This window comes from Rattus norvegicus, chromosome 6, assembly GCF_036323735.1.
Source record: "Rattus norvegicus strain BN/NHsdMcwi chromosome 6, GRCr8, whole genome shotgun sequence".
NCBI classification, from domain to species: domain Eukaryota; kingdom Metazoa; phylum Chordata; class Mammalia; order Rodentia; family Muridae; genus Rattus; species Rattus norvegicus.
The window spans coordinates 22,206,826-22,221,062 of NC_086024.1; the positions used below are offsets into that span (position 1 = coordinate 22,206,826).

General features: G+C 46.3%; 1 protein-coding gene across 2 annotated transcripts in view; it reads right to left on the minus strand.

Moving 5' to 3' along the window:
* Nucleotides 1-14,237, minus strand: part of Vit (vitrin) — a 119,664-nt gene that overhangs the window by 8,731 nt on the left and 96,696 nt on the right. The window lies entirely within an intron of this gene.

Here is a 14,237-nt window from a genome sequence, read left to right on the forward strand (position 1 = left end):
CACTGGAACCAATTATGAATAGTGGGTCCAGGAAGACCACTGTAGATGACCCAACTCCTGTGGGTCATTTTATGACTCCTGCAAGTAGGTGACATGAGTAGAATACCACCAGAAGGTCAATGTCATCTCTCTGAAGGCTGAAAAGAGACATCTGGGACAGATCCGGAGTGATTTCACTGGTGAGACAGAATAAGGACCCTTCCCTGGAGAGCATGAGTGGGAGAGCAGTGAGAAGAGGCCTGAAACTGTCAAGCAGAGGGTGTGGAGGAGTAGCAGAGGGGTGAAGTTTGTGCCAGGTGTGTGTGCACCCCCAGTCACGGTGAGCAAGGATCTGTCTCTGGAGCCACTGACACCCAACCATGGGCAGGGCAGATCCCTCTGTGCACACCCTGTACAGCCACACAGGGCTGCATGCTTCCAAAGAGTTTTGGCTTGGTTCAAACATGCTGTCAGCTTGAAGCCCCTCATTTCTCAGTCAGGGAGCCACAGAGCCAGGGCGGGCTGTGGGACCAAGTCCTCAAGAGGTGGGAAGCCTTTTGAACGCTTTTTCCAGCACTGAGCAGCTGCTTGGACAGTTTGGGGTGAGAATTCTAAGGTGTATTCTTAGCATGACCCTGGGACTGCAGTGTGGGCCACAGGGGCCTAAATAGTCCTCAGGACTTCAGACGAAGGAGGCCTTCCCTGACTCCTTCCCATCCCTCTTCCTTTCCTATTTCCAACCTTCTTCACTGTCTCAGGCTGGGTGCCCAGAAGGTGTGCTTAGCCAAGTGGCAGGTGTTAGCAAGCTGAAGGGTTGAATACCTTTAGCGCAGTTCTGTAAGTGCTGTTTTTGCCTCCGGCCACTGACCCCAAACCCTGTACTTATTCACATAGTGCTCCCATGTCCCTGTCAATCACGCCCCAGCGTTTCTTCCCACCTTAACTTTTATCCTTGATTCTATTATGAGATTCTATTAGCTGTGGCAGTGCCGGCAGTCACCTCTGCCCGAGGACTCTTCTTCTGTTCTAACTCTGCCTGTAAGACTCTCTGCTCAAAAATCCTCAGGGGCTCTGGATGCAGAGCTGTGGTAGAGAATGGGCTTAGCAAGTGCAAAGCTCAGGGTTTGATCCAAAGCATCAAAGTTAGCTCATGCCTGGTTAGCATGTGTTAGGCTCTGGCTTCAATCCCCAGAATCTAGAATGAACGAACGAATGAATGAATGAATGAGTGAACAAACTCCTTGCTGTGGTTTGAATATTATTTTGGGAGGTTAGTCCCTTAGGATCATGAGACCTTGATGAGTGCAGATCTGGTGAGACTGGCTGAGATCACATGAACAGCAGTTGGAAGGGACCGTGGTGACCATCATGGGAGCTTGAACTCCCGTGGGTCATCACAAGAGTGAGGTTGAACTCTGGCAATGTGAAGGCCCATTGGCTTGCACTCTTGCTCTCTTCTGAGAGATCCTACCAGACCTGAGTTGATGCTGCTGTCCCTGCCCTTGAGCCCCAGAACTGTGAGATATTTCCGTCAGAGATTAGTTGTTTTATCATGCTAAGAAAAAAATGTACTCCTATTGTTAGACGTCATATTTTGGTTTTCAAAGCATTCATGATTTAATTATAATTTACCAATTAACTCTCCTTGTTTTTTTTCTCTTATTTATTTATTTACTCATCCATTCTAGGATTTCCTATATTCTACTGAAATACTGAGTAGTCTTTCTGTTTTCTATTTTTTTTTTTAATTAACTTGAGTATTTCTTATATACATTTCAAGTGTTATTCCCTTTCCCGGTATCCGGGCAAACATCCCCCTCCCCCCTCCCCTTCCTTATGGGTGTTCCCCTCCCAACCCTCCCCCCATTGCCGCCCTCCCCCCAAAACAATCACGTTCACTGGGGGTTCAGTCTTAGCAGGACCCAGGGCTTCCCCTTCCACTGGTGCTCTTACTAGGATATGCATTGCTACCTATGAGGTCAGAGTCCAGGGTCAGTCCATGTATAGTCTTTGGGTAGGGGCTTAGTCCCTGGAAGCTCTGGTTGCTTGGCATTGTTGTACATATGGAGTCTCGAGCCCCTTCAAGCTCTTCCAGTTCTTTCTCTGATTCCTTCAACGGGGGTCCTATTGTTTTCTATTTTTTTGTGTTGTATTTTATTCTTCCTTCATCCCCAGCCCCAGCAGACTCAACTCTCTCTAATTCATAGCATATGACATAGTGCATGGCACATAAAGATCCCCAATGAACAGTAACAAATAAACAACATTTTTTGTTCCATTTCTGAGCAGCTCTTTTCTGGGTTCCCTGAGTGCTCTCCATCATGGACGCCTTCTCGACTTGTCAGTAGCAGTCAGTACACACTGGCATGTTCCCTCTCTTGAACCTCAGGTATACAAGCAATGGCTCCCATGTATCTCCATCAGAAGGTTCTCAGGTTTGGTAGTTCCCAAACTGAAGGCATTTCTCCTTCCGGCCTGCTCTGCTCAACTTCACTCCTCTTCTGTATTCCTTGACTCACTGAGCCATCCAATACTAAGCATTCTCCTCACCTAATGCCACCTCCAGTCAGACCTACCTCTTACCTATCTCTCATACTCCTCACCTAGTGCCACCTCCAGACAGATCTACCTCTTACCCATCTCTCATACTCCTCACCTAGTGTCACCTCCAGTCAGACCTGCCTCTTACCCATTTCTCATAGCTTTTCCGTCCTTCCTAGTCTCAGCTTTAGACTTTGGTCTCCTGGCTGACTGACTAAGGTTCTATTTGGATCCGGACTGCCTCTCAAAGGCTCATGTGTTGAGACTGGCATTATCAAGAGGTAGTAAAACCTTGAAGCATGGGGTTGGGGATTTAGCTCAGTGGCAGAGCGCTTGCCTAGCAAGCGCAAGGCCCTGGGTTCGGTCCCCAGCTCCGAAAAAAAAAAAAGGAAAGAAAAAAAAAAAGAAAAGAAAACCTTGAAACAGTGGGAGGAATGGGTCGCTGGGAGTGTGCCTTTGAAGGGAGTATGATACATAAAACAGTAAAATTGTTGAGCATTTCCTCATGGGCACTCAATGTGATTTAAACTTCTTTGACTTTCACAGCGATGCCGTCCATGAGTCCATTGTTTTCTTCCATATCGGACTCAGGCTGAACGCACGCACTGTGGTAACACTACTTATACTAGATATGACCTAGAAGAACCTGGGAAGAGAGTCTCAGTGAAGGTTGTCTACATCCGGTTGGCCTACGAGTAAGTCTGTGTGAGATTGTCTTGGTCGCTTTAACTGACGTGGAAAGTCTAAAAGTGAAGGGCACCATACCCTGGGTTGGGGCTCTGTACTTTAAAAGAGTAGGGAAGGTTAGCCAAGAACTGGGCCTACTCTCATTATTATCTCGCTGCTCTTGGCTGTGTTGGGCTGTCCTGAACGCTTGCCTTGACTTCTCCTCAATATGGTACTCTAACCAGGAATCACGGGCTGAAATAAATCCTTTTTCCTCCTAAGGCGCTTTTTGTCAGAGTATCCTATCGAAGCCACAGAGACATTAGAATTAGCACCTCCCACTGAATCACGACCCATCTCCTTTTCTGGTTCTTTGTTTTGTTTTGGATAGCTTCTCACACCATATAGCCCAAGCTAGCCTGAAACTCTATGAGACCAGACTGGCCTTGAGCCCACTGGGATCTGTCCACCCAGCTCTGCCTGCCAAGCTTTGGGATTTAAGGTGTACACCACCACACCCAGCCCTTCTGTTTGCTTTTCAATCTCCTGAGCCTGTGAATTCAGGCTCATTCCTATTTCACACCTTTATTAAACTGTAGATATTTCCTCAGCACTGTCTGGAGCACACTCGCCTCCAGATTGGCACATTCCTCCTCTTTTCTGACTGACTCGTGAACGTCGAGTCCACAAGCAATATCACTGTAACCATTGCCCATCCCTGCTTACTTGTATGTAACTCCTGCCCACCTGTGCTAGCTGTAGGTGACTCATGCCTGCCATTCTCAACTGTAGGTAAATTGTGCTCACCTGTGCTTACCTGTGAGCAACTCATGCCCACCTCTACTTAATGCAGGTGACTCATGCCCACCTGTGCTACCTTCAGGTGACTCATGCCCACCTGTGCTTACCTGGCAAACATGTTTCTGTGAGCCGCATGTTAGCTTTCTTTTTACTTTTAAAACAGCAGTCTCAAAGCAAAGTGTGCATGCATGCACACACACAGTCACTCGAGCATAGTAAATTAACATTAACACGACTCTAGGAAAGAGCTGAGACAGTAAGGCCATCTGTTACCTCATTCAACTATATTTAGTCAGGTAACTAAATATTTTCCCCCACCTCACCAGAACTGATCGTGCAAGCCTGCTAACATGGTATTAAAACAAATGTGCATTTTAGTGAGCCAGCCAATTTGCGGATAAGTAAATTCATAAATCCCGAGGATCAGCTGTAACCCAAGAGCAGGTGATTGTCCTGACTTTGGATCCCTCGTGCTTAGCACATAGGAGGGACTACATTCTGGGGAACACACCCATGAGAGGAGGAAAGGCTCAGCTGACTTCTTCCTTGGTTCTTTGTCTGTGATAGAGCACAGAGCTCCCTCCAACCCCCGTCTCTACCTTCCTGCATTACGTCATGCATTAATGCATCACACACAGCTTGGTTCTCAGAGGCATATAGTCCAACTATTCATACACTCAATGAAAGGTGCTTTTCATTTTATTTAATGTTATTTCTTTTAAAAAAATCACCTCCTTAAACTAGACTGTGGAGTCCTAAAGAGAAGAAACTCTATTGTATGTATTAATTATCTTAATGGATTCAAAGGTTGGGCATGGGGGCCACTGAAACCCTTCCCAATGGTTGAATTGATGGTGATTATGGTTATGGGCAAAGGCATGGAACTGGTTCACCAAGGGTCTTCCTGGAACATGTAATCAAACCACTTAGATGAATCTTATTTCTAAATTTCTTTCTCATGGCACAGGACAGAATGTCTTAGGGCATGGTAAGCCATAATGCTTACCAGATTTCATTCTGATTAAATCAAGGGAGTGAGTGGACTGTTAACCTGTAAGCTATGGCAGCTCTTAGGATAGAACATAGGCAGGCATCAGTGTGTTTGTTCTATCCCAGGATGGCTTCCTGACACAGTCGCCTGGCCACTCTCCAGACAGGGCTGCTATGGTTAAGATGCTACTTCTCCTTAACAGTTCATGCGTTGGGGGCTTGGTCTTCAGAGTCAACGTGTTGACATGGCCGGATCTCTAAGATAAGTAGGTGTCAGCCGTGACCCTAGTGGAGGGTATCTATGTACTGAGAAAACCAGACCTTTAGGGACTGGATTGGTTCTCACCAGAATGGGTTGTTATGAGGAACCTGGCTCCTCCCCACAGTTCTTTCTTAGAAGGTGTCTCATGTGCACCTCTGCCCCTTGCTAACACCCACCATGAGCTCCTCACCAGAGTCAGGCAAAAGTTGGTGACACACTCAGACCTCTGGAAATGTGAGCTAAATATGATTATCTTCCTTATAAATTCACAACCATCAGGTATTTTATTATGAAAACAGAAAACAGAGAAAAATAACATTTAAAAGATTATGCCCATAATATTTTTGTGTAGGCAATCTCTGAATTTTTAATTTTATTACAAGCTCTCATGAAATAAAACCACATTCTCTGCCGCAGCAGGATCAGAGATATACTTGGAAAACAAGAGGAAAAAAAATAAAGAGGCTTACAGTTTAAGGACAAAACATAAAATTGTTCTACACTTGGAAAAAGAACTAGGCTTAATGCAAAGAAAGTAATGCTGGGCCAAGACATTTTCTGTGTATAGAAAGGGCTAATTTACATGCTAGCAAATGGCTGCTGGGAGCAGGTTTTGGAAGCAAGGACACCTGTTAGAGGTGAGTACCGGTGGTTTCTCTGAAGGTTTGGGTCAGGGAGCAGGTAAGCTGAGTCCTACCTCCTTGATGCTATAAAACCCACTAGGTGCACTGGTTCACCCGTGTGGGCTACTTGATATATCTTCCAGAAGAAAATCACACACTAGCCTGGGAGTTTCTAAAGTGAAGAATTTAGTGATTCATTCTCAAGGAGATTCAGGAGGCCCTGGGTTTTGTAGGACTTCTGTTAAGGTCCTAACCCTACTGTTCTGTTGATATCCTAGAGTCTACTGGTCTACCTCCGAACAGTGTCAACAACTAGATGAACTTGTCAAAATAATTTGTTTTGCCTGTTAAGAGAAATATTAGCTAATCATATTTCCTCCAGCAAGGACCTTTTAAAACGTTCCCTCTAATTCAGCAGTACCTGCAGATTATTATAAAATAATCTATATTTAGCCATTTAATTTTCATTGTGGGCTGAAATAGAGAAGTTGTGGACTTGGTCAATGTTATGAAGCATGCCTGTGAGATCAGGAAGAGGTTTCAGGGAACATGCTGATGGGTGCAGGGAAGGTGACAGACTTAACCCTGGAGGGTTTATATTGAAAACGATTCTGGTTCCAACCCCTCCACAGCTCTGAGCTTCACTAGAAAAACTGCTGCTAGCCTTAGTGCATGTGACCTGGGCCAACCAACCAACTGAGGGACTTTGTACAACAGTGGATACTGGCCTTTTGATTTCCTAGCAGCACAGTCTTTCAGAATTAAGTTTCTATGTAATTAATAGCAGTATTATCCAAGGAGAAGAGAATAAACCCACCTTAGCCACTCTCTGCTGGAGGATCGGGAAACCCTGCTGCTAAGGTCAAAGTCTGACATCACTGGACAGCCCTGAGCTTGGTGCAAAATGGCAGACTCCCTTTGTCAGCAGGGGTTTTTCCTTCTCTGGAGGACCCTGGACCCCACCTGAGGAATGTCACATAGTCCTGCACCTGAGATTCCTGGAATGCTCTCCATGCTAATGAGGCATCTCCTCAGTACTTTAAACCTTCAGCCAAAGACCTTTGTCCACCCTGGATATGCTCACCCACCTCCCCAAAACTATATACTTTATTGTTCACCCCAAATAAAGTATATGTATATAGCTCACCCCTAATAAAGGTATATGCACAAGATATGATCGTGTCAAAGAGCTATTTCATTGAAGATTGGCAGAGAACCCACCACACACACACACACACACACACACACACACACACACACACACACACACACACAAGATCCTGCCTGCTCCAGACTACGTTTCATCCTTCCAGTCCAGTGTGCAGTGGCATCTGGATTCCCTGAGAGGGAGAAAGAGGAGGACGTAGAGTCACATTGGAGAAAATGGGACATTCCATCTGATGACCTAGGAGTCCTTCCAGAAGCAACTGGCACATCAGATGTTAATCTGGAACCACACTGGGGGCCTCCCCCTGTGAGCACTGAAATATCTAGGCAGCATAGCTTCCCAAACTCACGTGGCTCTGGTCACCTTGGGTCCTGTCAAGATGTAAGTTTCCAGCTGGAGAAGCAGCATGAGGTCTGAGGTTGTACCTGTGTGGATCACTAAGTAACTGAGTCCTAGGAAATGCTTTAAAGATCCAGAACATAAGCAACAAGGTTGCCAGTGACGAGGAAGGGAGAAAAATAAACAGAAGTCTAGTGAGGGGGAGCTGGAGAGGGTGCACTGTGCTTGCAGAGGACCGGAGTTCAGTTCCCAGGGCTCTTGTCCAGCAGTTCACACCTATAACGCTGGCTCTGACGCCCTCTTCTGGTTTCCATGGACAACTATACACTATATACTCACATATCCCCACATAAACACATGCATACACACAATTAAAAAACATAAGTCTTTTTTTTTTTTTTGGATCTTTTTTTTTTCCCGGAGCTGGGGACCGAACCCAGGGCCTTGCGCTTGCTAGGCAAGCGCTCTACCACTGAGCTAAATCCCCAACCCCGGTTTAAAAAAAAACATAAGTCTTAAAAGAAAGAAATCTAGAGAAGGGAAGAGAAAGACAGAGAGGAATGGGATGGAGCCCCACAGCCCTGAGACTGGTGACCTAGGAGGAGGCATGTGGCCAGTGATAGGATTCACACGATGGCAGCGTAGGCTGTAGGAAGAGTCATGTATGAATTATTGCCTGAGAAACCAGTGATGCCTTGGCTCCACATGTAGAAAGTATGATTTCATAGAACTGATGCTTGGCATGGATATCAGAATTTTTTAATGACTCCCTAATGCGCACCAAGATGGCTGTCCACTTTTCAAGAGGGAGGGCAGTCTCAGAGGACCCTGTGCAAGCCCAGCCAATGTGTGACAGGAACTCACAAGAATCGCTGGCATAGCCAAGTGTGACTGCGTTGTATGTGCCTCAGCAGAACTGTACAGGAGCGGGTATTAGGGTTATCTAAAGAGACAGAACTGAATAGAATGGATATATAGTATATGTAATATAGTATATAATATGTAGTATATAACATATAGTATATGTATACTATATGAGCTAGTCTAACAAATCCCCTTTAAATATATTATATACAATATATTGTATCTATATAGTAGCTACAATATATTTCTATCAAATATATTAAAAGTATATATCATTATATATACTATATATTCTATATACAATATAATACACACATGTAAATATATAATATAACACAAACATATATATGTTAGAATGGCTAACAGGATGTGGTCTAGGTAGTCTACAATGTTTGTCTAAAAATTTAAAGGCTGAGAATCTAGAAGTTGTTCAATCCATGAAGCTGGATGTTTCCATAGCCCTAATATGGTGTTAGAGTCCTGGAGATTCCTGGAGAACTTCTGGTCCTCAGTCTCCATTGGCAAACTGCAGAACATGGTTAACAAGTCACAGCAACAGAGTAGATGAACCTGCCAGCAGAAGAGGGAGCAAGCAGGCAAAGTGTCCTTTTACTTGGGGTTGCCACCGGAAGGTGTGATCCTGGTTTTAGATGAATTTTCCTGCTTCTAATAATCTTACTAAGAGAGTGCCTCACCGGAACACCCAGTAGCTTGGGTCCCAGTTAATTTCCGATGTAGGCAAGTTGACAACTAAGATTCGACTAAGATAGAGAAAGAGAGAAAGAGAAAGAGAGAGAGAGAGAGAGAAAGAGAGAGAGAGAGAGAGAGAGAGAGAGAGAGGAAAAAGCCCAAGTTTCTTTTTAAAAATCCCCTCTTTCTTATCATGTGTGTATATGTGTTATATGATGCATGTATATGGGATATGTATGTGCATGTGTGTAAGTATGGAACATGTGTAGATGTCAGTCTTTGCATTCTACCTTGTTTTGAGACACAGAGTAAATTTTGCACTGCACCCACCAGGCTCCAGCTGGCCCTGGAGTTTCCTGAGTGGCCTTTTGTTTCCTATCTCCCTGGAGTGACCCTACCATTGCAAATGCATGCTGCACCATCTAGGTTTGTAGTAAACTGATCACAGATGCACGCTGCAGCATCTAGATTTTCACAAGGGGCCCAGGGATAGGAACTAGGGTTCTCATTTTTGTGTGACGACACTTTTACCCTATGAGCCATTCCCCAGCCTCCGATATTGCTTTGGGTGTTGTGTTTTCAAGTTGCCGAGCTAGGAGACTCTGCCTTTTGAAGTTCAAGACCATACTCAGCTTGTCTGCCTGAGAGAAGTGAGTGTCTAGGCGGGGTCTTTTCAAGAGGCGCAGAGAGTCAGCTTAGGGAAGTGACAGGCAGTTGGCTGCATTGGGATTCTGTTAGTTCTTGGAAGCTTGCATGCTTCAGTGCTGCACACTGTACTTGGGAAGTGAAGCAGCACCTCCACCCCAACCTCGGGGAATCAACGCTTCTTACACTGGCCACAGACCAAGTTCACAGAAACAAGAGGTTAGAGAATCCATTTCAAGTCTCTATCCTCTCACCTGACTCTGTTCTGCATAGTGGGACCGTACCTGTCACGGCCTGGGAGGAAGTGAGAAGAGTCTAAGTGGTGCTCATGTGAAGTCAGACCCTCGGCTGCCCTCTCTCACTCGGGAAGGCGCATATGTGCACGGTCTTTGTCTGTGCTCGAGTGTGTGTACTGTGATTCACATCTGCCAGCCACAGCCCTGCTGGACTGCACGCCCAGTCCCTCCCACTCCTTGCTTTGGTGCAGACACAGACCGTGTGGCAGGGTGAACACATTGCCAGCTGTATTTTTATTTCTTATCACTGCTGTCGCAAACGCATGGCCTAAACATGCACATCTGTCTAGTCTCCCAGTGGGTGTCCTTGGTGCACAATGGCTAGGAAGGGTCCTCTGCTGTCACAGACTTGTTATATTGGGTCAGCAAGGTGACCATGTCTCTCTAGTTATGTCAGCAAGGTCTCTTCGGTTTACAGCCTTCAGACATGTGCATGTGACGGATTGCCTCCTCCCTCCACTCTGACTGTCCACCGTTAGGTGGCGCCACTGATCCACAGAAGGCCCCAGCATGCCTACCGTTCCACTGTATGTGACTGCGAGGCGGAAAATCACAGGGACGAAAAAGCAAGAAAATATAGGAGGTGTAGCACAGGTCACAGCCTGCCATAAACCCCAGGGCAAAGGAACATTTATTTATAAGCGAAGAGAACTAGCACTTTGCTGGTTTGCAAAATAAGAAAACCAATTTTCTTATTTTGATGTCCTGGAGTTGACAAGTCCAAGAGAAAATGCACAATTCTCTTCCACTTATAGAGTTGAAAAGAAAAAAAAAACCACATAAGTCTAAGGGGTAGTTAGCATTTGTGGATGTTCTAGGGGGTAGTTAGGCCTGTGGATGGTCTAGGGGGCAGTTAGCATGTGTGGATGGTCTAGGGGGCAGTTAGTATCTGTGGATATCCTAGGAGGCAGTTAGCATGTGTGGATGTCCTAGGGAGCAGTTAGTATCTGTGGATGTCCTAGGGGGCAGTTAGCATCTGTGGTTGTTCTAGGGGGCAGTTAGACCTGTGGATGTTCTAGTCAGCATCTGTGGATGTGGGCTGAGATACAAGGCAAGCTGCGTGCTATTCGCAGCCACCCTGCTGCTAGAGTTTACCTGTTAACAACACTCTCTGACTGTGTTTTCCTCTGTTCTGTGTACCTCTAGGTATTGTGTGCAATCACACACCTGGTGATTGTATAATTCTAACTTTAGAATGCATGTACAAGAGGAGGCCTTGATCCTCAACCTTGGGTTCCAGCACTGAGTCTCTGCCTTTGGACTGGTAGAAAACAACCGTAAACTGCTTTTCCAGTGCGTGAGCAAACAGGCCTTTGAAGTCGAATTTGTTTGACATTTGAAGGCTTAACCTGTCTGATAATTGCCCTCTTCCCATGGTTGGGCATTTAGTAGGCGTTTTTAGGAAAGGCACATGGTGTTTCTGAGTCTGCACCAAATGTCACCTGTTCTATTGGAGGCATGTGCTGACTGTGGGAGGCAGCCACGGTTGCTGACAGGATGTCATGATTGTGGGTTATGAGCTGTGCAGGCAGGGAAGAGGGGAGAGAGATCTGGTAGGGATGCTGATCTCTAAGAATAGAAGAGACAAACCAAGAGCCCAAGAGACACTCAGAGAGCGACCAGTCTTGTGAACACGCCTTGACAAACAGATCACGTCACTAGGCTACCCATGGGCCTATTGTCCCCATGGGATCTTTCAGTTAGGGTTCCTGAGGAATCCAACAGGTTGCATTCCACAACTTGATACATCTTGGGCTTTTCTTATTTCCTGTTACTACTTGGCACAGGACTTTGAAGTTCTTAATTTAATTCTCGTAATCTAAACTTCAAAGTCTGAATTCTGAGTCAGCTGTCCCGAGAAACTCCTCGGGGAAGCTGTGTGGGGTGGTAACAGTGGGAATGAAGATGGGTGCCTGAGAAGTGGAGTTGATTTGTCACCGAGTCCCTTCCGGTCCTTCTCAACCTCCTCTCCCGCCTCTAAGGCTGTTCTTGATGGGGTAGGCATCTCTTGGGGACCTCACCACAGCAAGGTAAAACTAGGAGTCTTTAGGCTCCACGATTCTAAGGTAAAGGGTTGATTTTTTTCTTCATGTGGGAGTGCAGAAACCCAGCGATGTGTTTGGCATACGTCCGGGTGCATCTCGGAGAGAGACAATGTATCTAGATAATTTTGGTACGTGGGTCTAAAAGGACTGAGGAAGAGCCACCCAGGGAGTGAATGTTACCGTTGCCATTGGACAGTCTCGGGGCTGGGAGGGAAGAGAAAAGCAGAGAAACGTTGGCCCAATTCTGTGCTGTGCAAGTCTGGTGACCAGGATTTGGTCCCTAGAGCCATGGCGGAAGAATTGAGAACCGCCTCTTGTAAGTTGTCTTTTGACTTCCACGCGCATGTGTGGCACGTGTGTGACTGCATATTCTCTCTCTTTCCCTCTCACACACACATAACTAATAAATAAAAATTTAAAGCGGAAGGCGGGGGCTGCATGCATCGTGAGCTGCCTGAGTTATTCTGCTGCCTGTGATGGCAGCTTCTTCAGTGTTCGCTGTGGACGCGAACCAGCCGTTCTCCGGGAGGCAAACGTTTGGCCTCAGATGGAGCCTCAAACTATCATTGTCTTCGCTTACTCGGAGGCTGCAACTTCCTGGCTGGGTCAGCTACTGACTTCTTCCGTGCCTCAACCTGCAGGCAGCTTCTGTGGGGCCATCCAGGCTCTAACTGTGTAAGCCAATCGAATAAACCCATTCAGGTAATCATATTTCCTATTGGTTCTGTTCCTCCGGGGAACCCCGACTCGCACAGAAGGCAAATGGACCTGCTGAGAACCCCAAGGCTGTGAGTGCAGTCAGAGCCTCACCGCAGACCTGAGCCCAGCAGTGCCCTGTCCAGTCTCCCTCTCCCTCTCTTCCTCTGATAGTGTTCATTCCATTTAGTGACGAAAGGACTGAAGAGAGATGGGAGGCCGGACCGCTGTGCACCTTCAATAAAGAGCAGTTTCAGCCAGATAGCGTGACTCCTCCTGGCCTTGTCAGGCCATCCTCCAATTTGGGGCTGGGAGCAAGAGGAAGCAGCTTGCTGGCCTGTTAGTCCAATATCCATTTATTGGCTTTCTTCTGAGCCAGCCGTTGAATTATACAATGCCAGGGCTGGTGGAGCCCTAATAAATCATCAGTTGACCCCATATTTTACAGGTGTCAGCACTTACACGGAGAGGTTAAGTGATTGCGTAAGGTCCTCCAGCGGGGCTAAGGTCAGAATTCAGATCCCCTGCCAGCCGGTCCCCACCCTGCTACAGGCAAGGCGAAGATGACAGATTAGTTTATATGAGCGTAAAGCGGAGGGACAGATGCGCATTTGGCCTAAATGCTTTAAATTAAATTAATATAGTTGGAGAAAAGGCAGACACGAGGGCATGTTTAGAAAGTGAATTGGGAAGCGAGGCGTAAAGGTTTTCTTCCGAATGGTGATCCGGTCAGGAAAACAGAGGAGAGAATCGGGGGAGGGGCCGAGATGCTCCAGGTGGGGTATTTTATTAGGAAATTTAATTTTATTTCTCATGTTTCCGGAGGTTGAAGACGCCATTCTGGGGAGTGTTTAGTGCTACACCATTCATGGCAGATGGCAGAGGGTTTGAGACAGTAAAAGCAAGAAGGGCCAAAGCCATTTTCACAACAAACCCACCTTCTTGGTAACTAAGCTGGTTCCTTGATTATGGCACGAGTCTATCAATAACCCTGGCTGTCCCCAGTGTGTCCATTGCTAAGTACTCCTGGCGGTCCCCAGTGTGTCCATTGCTAAGTACCCCTGGCTGTCCCCAGTCTGTCCATTGCTAAGTACCGGTGGCTGTCCCCACCTCGCATCACCACTGCTCTGAGAGTTAAGTTGCTGACACATAAATTCAGAGGCCACATTCGAACTGCCACCGGGTAGGGGGACCGTCTATGGCTTTTGCTTTCCAGCCACGTTTGCTATTTCATCCTCATTCTTGTCGGCACACAACACCTCTTCAGCCATTTTCCTTTTCCCTTGACATGCTCAGCGCCATATTTGCCTATCACACCAGAAACCCAGGTACATACAAGCTTTTAAATCAGCTATTTTCGATGCCAGATAACGCAGCAAGCTTTGAACCCCCGCCCCCCAATAAAACTGACTAGGACACCTGGCACTAAATATGTGCTCTTTATAGGGAGGCTTGCTCTGGATTTGCTATCTTCAAAAAATAACATAGAAGTGAAAATGGGTTGACATTTGGAGAACAAGTAAACGATAACCCCAAAAGCCACCTTTTCCCTTTTTCTTCCAGATTTCAAGTCAAAACCACACAGTAGCTCATAAACACTGATTGGTGGCATTTGCAATGTTTGGATATTTA